Source organism: Melospiza melodia, chromosome Z, assembly GCF_035770615.1.
Source record: "Melospiza melodia melodia isolate bMelMel2 chromosome Z, bMelMel2.pri, whole genome shotgun sequence".
NCBI lineage: Eukaryota > Metazoa > Chordata > Aves > Passeriformes > Passerellidae > Melospiza > Melospiza melodia.
The window spans coordinates 76,490,266-76,507,075 of record NC_086226.1 but is presented as its reverse complement, the minus strand read 5'-3'; positions in this window follow the sequence as shown (position 1 = coordinate 76,507,075).

The window sequence follows — 16,810 nt, the reverse complement described above, 5'->3', positions numbered from 1 at the left end:
CATTGGTATGCTCACTATAATTGCCCCCACTGCCAAAGCAGTTATGAAAAAGAAACAGAGGAGAATGAGAGCTGTTCCTCATTATGAGGAGAACTGTCAGAGTGATTTTATGCCTTGGAATGCTGCCAGAAGGGTTTCAGCAGGTTTGTTTTTAGCCCAATTGGCTTCAGCAGTGGCATTGAAACAATTTGATCGAGTTAGGTGCTGGCTGAGAAAACAAGCTAATGCCACATCCTCTGCAATTAGTGATATGTTAACCGATGTTGATAGTGTTAGACATGCTACTCTTCAAATTAGAGCAGCCATTGATTTTCTTTTACTAGCACAAGGGCATGGTTGTGAGTTATTTGAAGGATTGTGTTGTATGAATTTGTCCGATCATTCTGAATCTATTGACAGAAGTGTACAAAAACTGAAAGATCTGACAGCTCAAATTAAAGAAGATGGTGATTCCTGGCTGGATGACTTGTTTCAAGAATGGAGCTTTGCACCTTGGCTAAGGCAACTTTGCAAGATAAGTCTTTATGTATTGGGTGTTCTGGTATTGACATTGATAGTAATACCCTGCATACTTCAGTGTGTATGGTGAATAGATGAACAAAACGGTCCGAGAAGTTTTTGTCATACAAGAGAGCGAATTAGGAAGTAGAAGCACAGAGAGTGTTCGAAATCTCAAGGAGGTAGTAGACAAAGGTGTAGAGATGGAGGAAGGTTTTGAATTAAGACCCTGGAATCGACCAGAGTTTTTTGAACAATGACTTGTAACTATTATCAAATGTGATTCATATCTCTTTCAAGGACTGGGTCTTCACAGCATTAAGTTGCTGTGCTGTAACATAGCAATGCTTAGGATCAGCGCGGATAGGCCTCCAGCAGATAATAAGCAGAAATTTTACAGTAGAGCTATGAAAAGCAAGTAGTAAAAGACAAGAAAATGCAAATTTCTTTTTGAGTCAACAGAGAGGGGGAATTGCTGGGATTCATAAAATTAGAGGGTTTTTAGAAAAGTGGTTAAAAAGGCAGGCCTCTGACCGCAGAATTGTGAACATTGCAAATACAGCAAAAAGTTTTCTAAGCAGTAGAGCAGAGGTGAGAAATAGCACAGTAAACTTTTGTAATGTCTTCTTAGATTGCAACAAGGTTTTTTAATGTATATCTTTAGAGGGTTAGTATGAATGAGTCTCTGTGCTTTGTCTCTCATGAACGAGCCATTGTGTTAACTACCATTAGGTGTGTTTCATATGATTGGATAGAATTTTTGTCAATATGTCTTGCTCTATGTGTAATTGGCTGAAACCTATGCTGGGATGGCTTTATGCTATGCTGTAATGTAACACCCCCTTGGCATTTCCTTTGGATCAGAGAGCTGTTAACATAATCTGTCTCCATTGTCCTAACAATGTACTGAGACTGATGTGTTGAATGAACAGCTCACGACACTGGTTTGGAGTGCCCCGTCTTGTTCATGAATGTATATAGTTGCCAGCAGCATTTCCCCAGGTTCGGAACTGCATCCCTGCCTGATGCCCTTCATGTGGACCACCAAAATTTCCTCTGGCCCCCTTAGTGCTTCCTAGATTTGCCGGATCAATTCTCTGTGCATCAGTCCCTTTCCCCGCATGTTGATCAACCCCCTTTCTTCCCAGATTTTCCTGAAGGTGTGAACCACCCTAGAGGCATAGCTAGTCTGTAAAAATTGTTCCCTTCTTCCCCTTCAGTCCTTTCAAGGCTCTCAGAACTGCTGTGCTGGTTTTGGGCAAATTTGGTAGAGAATTTCCAAAGGAGGGCCCCTCCAGAAAGCAAACCCCCACAGCCCTTTTCCCAAACCGGTTCAGGAAAAATTCCTCAGAGAGAAGTGGAAAGAACCACTTTATTTAACACCACTGCACCCCCCAGCACACAGAATGAACAATACCAGATGACACCACTCTGAAAAAGATGACAAATTCAGAAAGTCTCTCTCAGGGAGTGGTCGCTCTGTTCTCAGTCCCTCCGGCGCTGCTGGGGCAGCTGCTGCAGGCCACAAGGTGTAAACTCTTGGTGTTCCCAGGTCCCAGTCCGGAGCAGGTTCGGGATGGTCGAATAAAGGAGAGGAGAAACAGTCCAGGAAGCAATTTGGACTGTTTATCTAAACTAGCTAATGAGCAGAAGCAAAAGCAAGCAGGAGCGAAGGAAGCAAGAGTGAGAGCGAGAGCAAAGCAAAAAGCAGCAAAAGTCGCAGTCCCTGTGTCCCAGCCAGGCTGATAAGAAAACCAAAATGAAACTTTCACTATTCAGAGCCAGTCTTAAAGGTACAGAACATAATATCCAACATTAACAGAACACATGAGTGGGGATACAAGCATCATAATGTCACCCTAGGCCAACTGCGTACAGTTCGCAAGCCTGTGCCGACCAACCCACACTCAGGGGGCCAGCTTCAATCACTTTTCCCATTTGTCCGTCCACAACTGCATACCCTGACCTTCTTTTTGTGTCAATAACCCTGCTTGACCCATGTACAAACCATTTTTCCCCTTCATCTAATTCTTCCTCCTCCAAATCCTCTCTGATTTTTGTCTGCAACTCAACCACTTCCACACAATCATGAACGAGTTTCCTCCAAAGCTTCCACAAACAACAACTGCGCAGGGTTTCGCGTGGTTGTTGTCTGCAATTCAAAATCCTGTGAATGAATCAAAATGGCCTCGTACTTTAGAAATTTCGCACCAGTGAGCCATTTGTCTGCTTTCTGTTGTAGTATGCCCCACACATTGTGCAGTGCAAATACTACCAAAGGTGCCCTGAAGGTTACTTTCTTAGCTTCCTCCACCAGCAATGCTGCTGTGACAATCGCTTGGAAGCAGGTGGGCCAGCCTCTGCTGACTGGGTCCGAAAGCCTTGACAAGTAACCTACTGGTTTCCTGACCCCTGCCCAGTCCTGTGTCAGCACCCTATGTGGTGTGTGATTGCTCACGTCCACGAACAACTGGAATGGTTGCTTCACATCAGGGAGGCTCAGCATTCGTGCTGCCGTGAGTGCTTCCTTGACTCCCCTAAATTTGTCCTCGTCTTTTTCTGTCCATTTGACTCTGTCCGTTGTAAGTTTCTTGTATAGAAACTTCACCTTCTCACTGTACCCTTCAATCCACGGCCAGCAGTATCCCAACAGACCCAAAAGTTGTCTGACTTCCCTTTTTGTTTGCAGGGGTGGTAAGGCAATATTCCCTGCCACCCTTTCTGAATCCAATCTCTTTTTTCCCTTGGTTAACCAATGTCCCAAGTACCTGACCTCGGGCTCTTTGAATTGCAACTTCAACTTCGACACCTTCAACCCCTTTTACCCTAAAAAGTTCAAAAGTTCAATGGTACTCGCCCGCACAACTTCCTCCCTTGGACTTCCAACCAACAAATCATCTACATATTGTAGCAATTTTGTCCCCTCCATTGGTACAAAGTGACTCAGTACCTGCTCAAGTGCTTGCCTGAATAAGTTTGGGGAATCAATGAAGCCCTGAGGCAACGATGTCCATCTGAGCTGCTGCTTTGTGTTCGTCTCCGGGTCTTCCCACTGAAATTCAAAATAATCTCTGCTGTCCTCTGCTAAAAGACAGGTCCAGAAAGCATCTTTCCAATTCATCACGCTGTACCACGTGTCCTCAGGAGAAATGTAATTCAACAGGGTGTAAGGATTTGAGACCATGGGGAACAAAGTCTTAGTTCTCTGATTCACAGCCCTTAAATCTTGCACTAGCCTGTAGCTACCGTCCGTCTTTTTCACAGCCAGAATTGGGGTGTTGTGCCAGGACCTGCACGGTTCCAATGTTCCTTTCTTCATTAATTCATCCATCACCGGTTTCAATCCCTTCCTCCCTTCCATGGAGATGGGGTACTGTTTGACCCAAATGGGGTCCTCTGGTCTCTCAGTTTCAACATGGATTGGCTCTATGTCCAGCCTCCCAGCCTCCCCTTGGACATACCAAACCTTCAGATCTATTTTCTCCTTGTTCCGGATGGTGAGTTTATACAGTCTCACCCTGAACCAGGAATTTTCCACTGCCAAACCAATTTCCAGGGCTACCATCAAGTCCTGCTCTAGCAAATTAAAGTCCACATCCTTTATCAATAACATATTTCCTGTACACCTTTTGTTTTCTGTCTCTATCTCAACATCTTTTATGATACCCTTTTGTCCCAATTACCATCATTGAGTCATTGCTTAGAGAGCACCCTTGCGGTAGCTGTTGCACCGCAGTTCATTCTGCCCCAGAATCTACTAAAAAACACATCTCTTGCCTGTAGGGTCCTATTCTTAATTTTATCAAGGGCTACCTCAGTGTTCTGGACCCCAAACTGAAAAGCCCCTGACATCCCTAATCTTCCTGAAACACCGCCTGGTCCTTGGCTTTGTTGGGACAATTCCTTTGAATGTGCCCCTTTTTCTTTCAGTAATAGCACTCAAAGCCCTTCTTTTGGTTATTCGATCCTTTTCCTTCAGAAGGGTTTTGCTTCTTTGCCAGTGCCGCTTTTGCCATGTCTCTGACCTGTTCCTGTTTCTGCAGCTCCCAATACCTTTGCTTGAATCTTCTGTTTTTCTTCGTCTCTTCTGTGTAGACCTTCTGGGCTTCTCGGAGCAATTCCTGCAATCCCTTGTCCTGCCATCTGTCTGTCTTTTTTAACTTTTTCTGTATGTTCTCCCAAGATTTTGCCACAAACTGAGTTTTCAATAAAACCACCCCAATCGGAGAATCGGGATCTGTCCCCGAATACATTCTCAGACTCTTTCAGAGTCTCTCCAACCACTCCTTGGGCATTTTGTCCTTTCCCTCACATTCTCTGAATACCTTACTCATGTTTCGCCCCTTGGGTAGCAGTTCTCTGACACCCTGAATTATCACATTCCTTAGATTTATCATTTTCTGCCTCCCCTGCTCCATCTGGGCACTCCAGGATGGTTTCTGGTTTGGCCACCTCTGGTCCCTGCTCTCCCCATTGGGATTTCTACGTTCCCAGTCTTTGATTGTGGCTTGTCTGATCATCTCTCTCTCCTCATTGCTGAACAGCGACCTCAGGATCGCATTGAGATCCTCATAAGTGTAGGTGCTGGTCCTTAGAAATTCATCTAGTCTTTCTGCCACCCCCAAAGGATTGTCCATCAATTTTCCCATCTCTTTCTTGAACGCCCTCACATCTCTGGTTTCAAGTGGCACATGTACGAAACCAATAACTCCTGGAGCCGTCAGCACCTCCCATAAAGGAGAGATGGCAGGCTTCTCCTCCTCATCCTCACTGTCTCCAGTGGTTGCCCTCCTCGTTTGCCGCCTCGTTTGATGGGCCAGGGGAGAGCTGATTTTCTTGGGGAAAATTACCTGATTTTCTTTGGTCGTGGGCAAGGTTGGTGGCAGTGGCTGCTCACATGGAGGCGGAGGTGCCACTGCCTGTTAACATGGGAGGGAAGGCACTGCAGCCTGCTCTGGAGGGAGCGGCGATGCCGAGACCAGTCCCTGAGGGATTGCCGCCTTGGGAGGCAATGTGGGCACCAGTAATACCCAGGCTGGTCCAGGCTGGGGTGGAGGGACAAGGTAGGGGGTAGGGGGTAGGGGATGATTGTCCAGGGGTTCCCACTCCTTTCCCCAGCTCGTACCAGGTATAAACTCATACAAGCATATCTCCACATCTCAGCATCCTCAATTTCCTCGAAATCCTGCGGGCAGCGATTGAATACATGGTCGTACAAGGACTCACACGGCCAAAACACATCTTTTCTGATCTCTTTTCCTCCCCATTTTTCCATGCAAAAATGTATCATTTTTTCCTTGGACCTCTCCACTGTCCTGGGGCTGTCGTCCCAATGTTCTAACATCCATCCCAACGGATTTTCCCTTGGAATTTCTGGCAGAACCTTCCCGGGACCCTGGGGAGACTTTTCTTGGGGCTTTTTCTGGAACCTGCTTTTTCCCAACCCCATTTTTCCAAAAATCCCACCTGCGAATTTTCTCACCTTGTCTCCTCCGGCTGGGACGCTCAATGTGGGTCCCAAGTCTCTGTCCAATGTCGATTTCCTGAGCTTGCGAAACGCCACCAGTCTTACCCAGTCACGCAGAGAACCGTTCCGCGGACTTTTAAACTGGTCTCGGATTTTCTTACCTGTTCCTCCAGATCAGAAGACAGACAGGCTATCAGAATTTTCCAGGACCGTCTTTATCCTCTTTCTGACCCAACCGTAACCAATTCCCTCTTGAACTCCCTATGAATCTTGGGTCCCACGTGTGTTAAGAAAAAGCGTCTGCTTCCCCCCTGACCAACCACATGCCTCGTGAGATAGTAGAAATGCAATTGTGTGGAATGTGGAATGTGGAAATCCACATTCGCTTCATGATAGAATCAAGTCTCACACACACACTCGGTCACACCACACTCAACCATGTGATACTCATGGTTCCTTTCCCGTGAGGATTCTTTGTGCATGTTGATGTTGTAGTGTGTTGTTAAGATTTTTGTATTGCTCCCCCATTTTATTTTTTTGTATTGCTCCCCCATTTTGTATTGTTCCCCCCTTTCCAATGTAAAATGGTTCTGCCCTCCCCAGTTTTCCCGCCATAGCCCTCCTGACAGTTTTGTTGCTATGGTTACCCCTGCCCCTGGTTTTGTCAGTCAGTTAAGTTATGTGATTTCTCCTCCCTCATTTCTCCTTATAAGTGAACTTTTTCTCCTCCCTGGGCCCAGTCAATCACCCCCCACTCCTCCTAACTTTCCAGAATCTTCTCCTCTCTGGGGGTTGTGGTTGGCTGTGGTCCCAGGGCCCCTCCTTTACTTTGTATGTATTGGTTTCCCCTTTATGTCAATTACGTTAGGTTCATCCCTCCACCCTTCATGATTGGTTTAATGTAAATCCCTCCTTTGCACACCCTTTATAACCTCGTGTCATTCCCATTTCTTGGTCTCTCCCTGGGGTTCTCCCTTCGGTTCATTCCCCTGTGGACTCCTTGGAGGTCATCCTGACTTCTTCAATAAACCGGATTTAACCCCACCGAGAGTCCAGCTCCTTCATTCGCAGTCACACAGGCGGTGAGACCGGTTCATAGTGCGAGCACAGCCCGAGGCCCTCAGACGCCAAGGGGTGCTCGCACTGGATTGCAGCAGGCTGTCGGCCTGCCCACTGCTAGCCGGACACTGACCATCCCAGGCCAGATACACCCTCGCCGCAAGTTGGCGCCCAAACGTGGGGCCCTGAGTGGACTGCTGGACATCTGGACTCCAGGTCACCGGACCCCACGGACCGGATTTACAAATCCTTTTGGTTGCCAGCTACCCCTGGTAGTAGCAGACCCTGTTCTAGCGGTAGCGCTCCCAGGGGACCAGAAGCCACAACTCCCGGCACCTGAGGATGGCTTCTGCAACTGCGACCGCCCACCCGAGTTTTCGTTGGTCACTCCGCTGGATCAGGTAAGTCCGGGCCCTGACCTGGGGACTCTCCGGGCTTCCCCCCTGCCTTTTTAATTTTCCCTAGGGGTACATGCCCTGCTCTGGGGACCTGCTCCCAACCCTTTTCCCTTGAGGGCTGATACCCTGGTCTTCTGGGGATAGTCCTCATCCCTTGCGTTTTTTATTTTCCCTCTCCTGTGGGGCCGGCTTCCCCAGACTTGGGGCCCGGACCCACCACCCAAATTCCTTCATTTCCCCTTGTTGAAACCCCAGACTTGGGGACAGCGGGGGGAGCAGGGGTCCGGCGGCGTGTCTTCTTGTTTTAGTTTTCTTTCTCCTCAGGCGGGTGGAATTTTCCATCAAGGGTTTTTGCTCCTTCTAAGGTATTCGCTCTTTCAGGTACCTTAGGAGTCACTATGGGTGCTAGTATGAGCAAATCCCAAAAAGGAGTTTTTTATGTTGTTAAATGTTTATTGCTTGGGGGAGGATCTGCTGCCCCCAAGAAGGAATTGAAGTTGTTGGTCAAGTGGACTTTTTTGCATTTTCCCGAAGTCACCCCCCGGAACTTGTAAAAGAGCCACAGTTTTGGACAGCCGTTGTTGCAAAATTAGAGAGTGAAGTTAATTCCGGGGAGACTCAACTATCTACTGTGGCATATTGGGCAGGCAAAGTACTGATCACACTGCGCCCACCTGGGAATTTGAGAAAAAGCCCATCTTGTTGTAGTTTGCTCCCCAGTTCTCCCGGTTCGTGTGTTCCTACCCCCCATTCCTCTCCCTCTTCCCTTTGGCAGGAGCCCTCTCGAGGGATCCTTAAGGCCAGCAAGAAGCAGGGGGTCCACCTTGCCCCTGCTCCCTCAAGACCGGCTCGGCCTCCCACTCTGAAGAGCCCTGGCCAAGCTCTTCGGAGCTCTCTTCCCGATCCCCCTGTTCCTTCCCTCCCTAAGTCCCTGGTTGTAACCCCAAAAGTTGTAAGGTTTTATGAAGTCCCTCAAGATGGCTCCCAAGGACCCCAAAATGGCGGAGACCATATGGTCTTTCCCGCCATTACCCCTTCTTCTACCCCTAATCCCTTTCTCCCTAAACCCAACCCCTTCCTTTCCCCTGACCCAACCCTTCCTCCTGTTGCCCCTCCTCCGATTTTGGTTGCCCCTCCTTTAGCTCCTCCCTCTTACTCACCCTGTCCTCCGCCCTCGGCTCCTCCCAAACCTCCTCCTTTTACTACACCCATTGATCTGCCCACCATTGACTCCTCCCTTGCTCCTCCTTCACATGTTGCACCGCCTCCGAACACCACCCAGGGGCCGGAGTGGGGTGGTGTGCTGTGCCCACGCCCTCGTCCCACCTCCCTGCCAGACCCCGCCTCAACCTCCTCCTATTCCGGTTCCCACGCTCCTCCTTCCGGTTCCCACGCTTTGTGTGCTGGGGGGGAGGGGGTGGATGACTGGAAGCCGGGGCAGGTGCCTATATTGGAAGCCGCTCCAGTCACATACCACCTGAACGGGGAGGGGAGCCCCCAGGCCCAGTGGGTGCCTTTAGCACAGGCCCGGATTAAGGAACTGTGCAAGGCGCAGAAGGATTACTCCCGGAGTACTTCCGGAGGATGCTCCGTAATGCCCTTGCACAGGGAGATCTGGTGCCAGCTGACCTGAGGGCCCTCTTCTCCAGCCTTACAAGACCCATGGAGTTTAGGGTCTGGGTGGCGGAATGGAGGAGGGAGATCTTGGAGGTTCTCCCAATTCTTTGGGGGAGTCCTCCAACATCTCATGACGCGGATGGTCTGGTGATTTCTCAAGACCATCTGGTGGGCGAGGGGCAGTGGGCAGATGGGGCAGCTCAGGCCAAGGCTTTATTCCCCCAGCAGCTGGTAGAGGCCGCCAGGGCAGCTGAGTGAGCCTTCTACAAGCTAGCTGATGTAACATCCCAGTGGGAAGATGAGGAAATTCGGCAAGGGGCGCAGGGGCCATACATGGCCTTTATCAAACGCCTCTACCGATACGTGGAGGCCCAGGTGACCGGGGACAGTGAGAGGGAGAGCATGCTTCGAAGGATGGCGTACAACAACGCCAATGCTGAATGCAGGAAGGCCATCAAGACTCTCCCTCGGAGTCCCCGGCCCACGGTGGAGGCAATGATAGAGGCCGTGGTTAGTATGGTTCCTTTAACATCGCGCTCCAAAAGAACATCCGTAGCCCTTGCCGAATGCCCGGAGCCTGACTTCTATGAAGTGGAAGCTGCCCCCGTCGCCGGACCATCAACACCAGGGTTCGGCAGAAGATCAGCGGCCACCCACCCCTGCCACTTATGTGGCAAAATAGGGCATTGGATGCCCCAATGCCCCATGCGCCAGGACTATCTTGAATATCAAAGGAAGCGGGAGAGAGATGAAAAGGAGGCCCAAAAAAACTAGGCCCTGAGCGCAGCCCCTCCCTGCGCGACAACAAAAGTGTGGCGGGCAGTGGAACATCCAGTGGGGAGAGAGGAGAGATGGGAGAACCGCTGCACGCGTTGCCGGATTTGTCCTTCTTATCGGATATGACACACCATACCTGTGGTATTTAGCCCAAACCTGCTTTTAACACCATGTTCTCTGTTTCTCCTTACAGGCTGTGGCTCACTAGGGACCTCCACCTCCCTAATTGTAATTTACAGCTGGTGTCTGTCGATCTGCAACATCCGGGTCGCTGGAGGAAATTAGGACGTTATAGGTGGACCATCGCCGGGGACACTAAGCACATGCCGCGAGACATTTACATCGTCCCGGGTTTGGTTACTACCGACCGGGACCGTTTCGCGGTAGGGCTGTACTTTGTCCGACCCCCACTCTTCCTCCCCAAAGGACAGGTTATCGCCCAGGCCATTCCAGTTCCAGAAGAGGATCATTGGAAGAAGTCCCCGGAGCAGTCATCGCCTCTGACAGTGGCCTGGGTGCAGGCAGTGGGGAGGGAGAAGCCCCGCCTGACTGGTCAGCTTTCGTTGGGCGGGGACCGAAAGATCGTGAGGGGCCTATTGGACACGGGGGCAGATGTGACGATCATTCCCTCGCGGGAGTGGCCGTCACAATGGGGCTTGCAAAACGCCGCCGGCACGATTCAGGGTGTTGGAGGGCTTCAATTGGCCAAACAGTCAAGGATCGTTGTTCAAATTATGGGGCCAGACGGGCAATTGGCTTCTGTACGCCCGTTCATATTAGATTACACCAAGCCTCTCTGGGGGAGAGACCTACTAGCCCAGTGGGGAGCCAGAACTGACTTACCCAAGGCTCCCCAGGTTTTTCGGGCAGTGGCCACTGAGGAAACTGGAATGGCCGGACCTGGAAACTGAATTGGCTGACTGATAAACCAGTACAGGTCTTGCAGTGGCCACTTAATAAACAAAAATAAAGGCGCTCAATGAGCTCGTTCAGGAGCAGCTGCTAAGGGCAACATCGTGGAGACGATGTCTCCATGGAATTCTCCTGTATTTGTAATCAAGAAGCCCAACAAAGATAAGTGGCGGCTCCTGACAGACCTCAGACAAATTAACGATCAAATTGTTGACATGGGGTCTTTCCAGCCAGGGATGCCCTCCCCAGCAATGCTCCCCCGAAATTGGAATCTGGCTGTTATAGATATAAAGAATTGCTTTTTCCAAATTCCTCTTCACTCTGATGATGCCCCGCATTTTGCGTTCACAGTTCCATCCATCAACTGTGAGTCCCCAGCCAAGCGCTACCACTGGCGGGTTCTTCCGCAAGGAATGAAGAACAGCCCGGTGATCTGCCAGTGGTACGTTGCTTCGCTGTTGTCCCCTGTACATACAGCCCTCGGGGATGCCGACGTGGTTCACCATTATATGGACGACATCCTCGTGTGTGCGCCCGACCACGGCCTACTTGCCCATGTGCTTGACCTGACAACCAATGCATTGGTCGCTGCAGGGTTCGAGCTCCAGCAGGAAAAGATTCAACGGATGCCGCCTTGGAAGTACCTGGGCCTTGAAATTACGAAGCGGACCATTGTTCCACAAAAATTGGCCATTCAGACTAAAGTCCGGACCCTAGCGGATGTTCACCAACTGTGTGGGTCTTTAAATTGGGTTAGACCCTGGCTGGGCATTTCTACCGAGGACCTGGCCCCCCTTTTCAATTTGTTGAAAGGGGGAGAGGGGCTTAGTTCCCCTAGGGCTCTTACCCCAGAGGCACAGGTAGCTTTACAGAAAATACAAAAGGCTATTTCGGCCAGGCAGGCCCACTGTTACCATCCGGGCCTGCCTTTGAAATTCATTGTACTGGGAAAGTTGCCACACCTCCATGGCATCATCCATCAGTGGGACGAAAGTTTAAAGGACCAAGGCTCAGGAGATAAACTCTTAATCATAGAGTGGGTCTTTCTGAGCCACCACCGGTCCAAAAGGATGACAAGGCCACAGGAGTTGGTAGCCGAACTGATCCTAAAAGCAAGATCAAGGATCAGGGAGCTGGCAGGATGCGATTTTGCATGCATTCATATCCCAATTAAATTGGAATCGGGCCAGTTAAAATTGAAGACCTTTGAGGAACTGCTGCAAACTAATGAAGATCTTCAGTTTGCATTGGACAGTTACACTGGGCGCATTGCGGTAGATCGGCCGGCCCACAAATGATTTAATTTGGAGTTTAAATTACCTCTAAAAAAGGTCCAGAGCAGGGAGCCACTGGATGCTGTGACAGTTTTTACAGACGTGTCTGGAGCATCCCACAAGTCAGTGATGACTTGGAAGGATCCTCAGACTCAGCACTGGGAGACCAATGTTGCTGTTGTGGAGGGTTCTCCACAAATTGCTGAGTTGGACGCAGTCGTCAGGGCGTTCCAGAGGTTCCCAGGATCTTTCAATTTGGTCACAGATTCCGCTTATGTTGCTGGTGTAGTGTCCAGAGCTCAATCAGCAGTTCTACAAGAGGTCACCAACAAAAAATTATTTGAGTTACTTAATAGGCTCGTTGATCTAGTCTCCCATTGCGAGCATCCATTTTATGTAATGCATGTAAGATCGCACACTGACCTGCCTGGGTTTATAGCTGAAGGCAACCGACGTGCCGATTCCTTGGCCGCGGCTGCTGTCACGCAGGGCCCACTCCCAGATGTGTTCAGCCAGGCTAAGATCAGCCACCAACTCTTCCACCAGAACGCGCCTGGCCTGGTTCGGCAATTTAATTTAACGCAGGAACAGGCCAAGGCAATAGTGGCCACATGTCCCCAATGCCAAAAAGATCAGATGCCCGCCATTGCCGCAGGGGCTAATCCCCGAGGTTTGGTGAGCTGTGAGGTGTGGCAGATGGATGTAACACATATCTCGTCTTTCGGTCGATTGTGTTACGTCCATGTCTCAGTGGACACTTTCTCTGGGGCTATCTATGCTTCTGCTCACACAGGGGAAAAGGCTGCGGATGTCCAGAAGCATCTGCTTTTGGCATTCGCTGTCTTGGGCATCCCTAGGGCCATTAAAACTGACAACGGCCCAGCGTATACCTCTAAGGAACTGCGGAGCTTCCTGCAGCAATGGGGAATAGAACATAAGACTGGCATCCCCTATTCCCCGACAGGCCAGGCCATGGTGGAGAGGGCCCACCAGAGCCTTAAGAAGATCTTATCCTGTCAGCAAGCGGCAGTGAAGGTGGAGACCCCCCACGTCCGGTTGTCGAGAGCACTCTACACTCTTAACTTCTTAAACTGCTCATTCGACAACCAAAATCCTCCAGTGGTCCGGCATTTCGGCAGCCACCAGCAGCTACAGCCTAAAGCCAGGCCTCCGGTTCTTGTCAAGGATCCGGAGACCTGGTGGATGGAGGGGCCCTTTGACCTGGTGACCTGGGGGAGGGGATATGCTCCCTCATGTGTCCACTCCCTCAGGCCCCCGGTGGATACCATCAAAATGGGTCAGGCCCTTCGTCCCGAAACAGAGGACACAAAAAGAGGCGATACCACAGGTCCGGCAAGCGTGTTGGCGGCGGCGGAGGAAACCCTTTTACCGAACTCCATCTTTCTCTCCAGAACTCCCTACCGTGCCTGAGGAGCCCTCTCCTCCTTCTTCCCCCCTACCTCTCGACTTTCTGTGGCAGGCTCCATGCTATTCCTCCACTCCAGCTCTCTCTCCCCTAATGTCAAATTTACTTTGGTTGTTTGGGGCAGAACCATCTGTTGAAGTTTTTCGTGCTTTAACTCTTATCTTTTTGTCTTTTAGTACATCTCCCCAACTCACTTTTGAATTTCACTCCCCTGATCCGCGAGCTGGTCCTAAGAAACTGACAGCGCCAAGTGCAAGCGAGTATCACATCGAACCCATGGAGATGAGCGACCCCTCTTCATCGACCTCTCTTCGGAGGCAGAAAGAGCCACGGATGAAGGGGGGCCACCGCTCCACCATCCAGCTACCCATGGGCCGATGGACTCTATCTAGAGAAGGCACTTGGCAAAGACCGGCTGTGGATCCCTGCAGTCTAAGTTTTATATGGACCTTTTCGTTCATTCTAATTTTATTTGGTAAAAAATGGGAAGATGTTGTAGTGTGTTGTTAAGTTTTTTGTATTGCTCCCCCATTTTGTATTGTTCCCCCCCTTTCCAATGTAAAATGGTTCTGCCCTCCCCAGTTTTCCCGCCATAGCCCTCCTGACAGTTTTGTTGCTATGGTTACCCCTGCCCCTGGTTTTGTCAGTCAGTTAAGTTATGTGATTTCTCCTCCCTCATTTCTCCTTATAAGTGAACTTTTTCTCCTCCCTGGGCCCAGTCAATCACCCCCCACTCCTCCTAACTTTCCAGAATCTTCTCCTCTCTGGGGGTTGTGGTTGGCTGTGGTCCCAGGGCCCCTCCTTTACTTTGTATGTATTGGTTTCCCCTTTATGTCAATTACGTTAGGTTCATCCCTCCACCCTTCATGATTGGTTTAATGTAAATCCCTCCTTTGCACACCCTTTATAACCTCGTGTCATTCCCATTTCTTGGTCTCTCCCTGGGGTTCTCCCTTCGGTTCATTCCCCTGTGGACTCCTTGGAGGTCATCCTGACTTCTTCAATAAACCGGATTTAACCCCACCGAGAGTCCAGCTCCTTCATTCGCAGTCACACAGGCGGTGAGACCGGTTCGTAGTGCGAGCACAGCCCGAGGCCCTCAGACGCCAAGGGGTGCTCGCACTGGATTGCAGCAGGCTGTCAGCCTGCCCACTGCTAGCCGGACACTGACCATTCCCAGGCCAGATACACCCTCGCCGCATGTTGATTTCCGAGTGGATCCCCTCCCGGATTGTACTGAGTTTCCGAGAACTGGGCCTGTTTTTATCCCTCTTTGGCTGTGGCTCTGGTTTTGGTTCAGTGATTTTTGATTGGTCTCACAAACTCTCAATCCCATTCAGATTGCTGAAATCAGTGGGGCACCTTCCGGCTGGGAAGGGGTCCACGAACCCCAAATTCAAATCATGTTGAGGTCACCAGAATTGTTAAAAATGATCAATTGTGAGCCAAATTTTCAAAAATTGCAAAAAGATTTATTAATCTTTCTGCATGACCGAATTATGGTCTTCAAAACAACCACAGCCAAAGAGGCAGCGTCAAACCTGGATCCGACCTCTGTCACATCGGAATCCCCCCAGTTCATGAGAACTGCTTCTTACGGTGAGGTTTTATACAGTTTATTGTGCCTGAGGCGAAGGAGTCCAAATTTCTTTTGTAACTCTTCATGTTCATCGCTGTTCCTTTCAGTGTGCAGAGTGGGACAAAGATCATCTCCAGGTGGATAGTAAGCCTTGATAGGCTCTAGGGGAACCTTGTATTCAGATATATAATTCTGGCATCGCTGGCTATCTTGATTGATGCTATCAGCAAGGCAATGATCGCTCTTAGGCAGTATCCGATGACTCAAGATACTGGTGATCATCATCCTGGAAGCGTCTATTCTTACACTAAAGCATTGATCATTATCTTAGCTGTGTCTGGCAATTAGTTTGAATCTGAATGGACATCTGCTCTCGGGGCCGTGTGTGGTCAGAGACACATTTTGGATTTTACAATCCTCATAACATACATTCTTTAATAGCATGAATTATTTATACCATATATTACACTTTCTTTCCCTTGAATGCATTCCAGCTACCTTCTTAGAAGGAAGACTCTCTCTATCCTCAAAGCCAAGATACCCATTTGAACACATTAAGCACTGTAATAGGGGAATACAGGAATAAGTTGCCTGCTAAAGCTAAAGGAATTCACAAGACTAAGCCCCATTTGTTATTACACTTAAATATTTTCCCAGCACTTCTCCTTCCTATTGTGGGTATCAAACACAAACATTTTGTCATAAAGTCCTGCAAGTGCTATTGATGAATGAAGACACATCACAAATTTCTTTCTGAAATTAATGTAGAAAACACAAAATGCCTACTGAAATTATTCTGCTCCCTTTCTAATCACTACTCAGGGAAAACCCTCAGGCACATCTCCCAGCAGCTCAGAGCTGCATTGCACAGTGCTTGCTGTGTGCCAGACAGCACAAAGCAGGCTGGCATGGAGGGCCTGAATATTCCTGCAAAACACTCTGCATCTCACACCTTTGCTCTGGCTCAGTGCAGAACTGCAGGATTGCGGGCGCTTCCTCCCAGAGCTGCGTGAGGCGCTGGCTCCTGCAGATGTGCCCTGCCAAGCTGTCCCTGCCTCACGCTGGCCTCGCTTCCCCTGGCACAAGAGCCGGGCCTGAAGGAGGCTGCCCTGTGCTCCAGCCTGCCGAGCAGCCCGGCTCCCTGCCCCGGTGCCCAGAGTGCTGCACACACTGCTGACCTTTGCCAGGAGTTGCAGGGCAGCCGGCAGAAGAGGAGGAATCCTCAGGCAGCCCAGCGGCCCTCGGCTGCCCTGGGCCTTTCTCTGCTCCAGGGCACACTCCAGACGGCCAATGCCTCCAGGCTGGGCTGTGCCCAGCACGGCTGCACTTCCCCTCGGCAGCAGCCAGCTGCCACCTGGGCTCTGAGAGCGGAGGATTTGCCCGCTACCAGGAACAGGCATCCAGGGCCCAGCTGCTGCCTCTTGCAGCTCCAAGGGCCTCCTTCCAGCCTGCCTCTGCCAGGTCTCAGCCTGCTCCGGCCTCTGCCGGGGCTCTGCTGGGGCTCCACCCCGGCCAAGGCCGGGCCCACTTTCACCTCCCAGGCGCTGACAGCTCTGCACCACAGGAGACCTTCCCAAGCACCCTCCTTGATCTTTCTGCTTTCTCACTTGAGCAAGGCTCTTCTTCTGCCAAAGCCATTGCATTTAGGGATACAAATCCAAGCGGCAGGAACCCAAATGCTCTTGAGTCACAACTCAATGCCTGAATCCACGCAGGGTGTTTGGCCTGCCCCTTTCTTCCTTTGCTTTTTCCTGCAAATGCCATTGCCCTTTCTGCCTCAACTAGAAATATCACAGCTAGGCA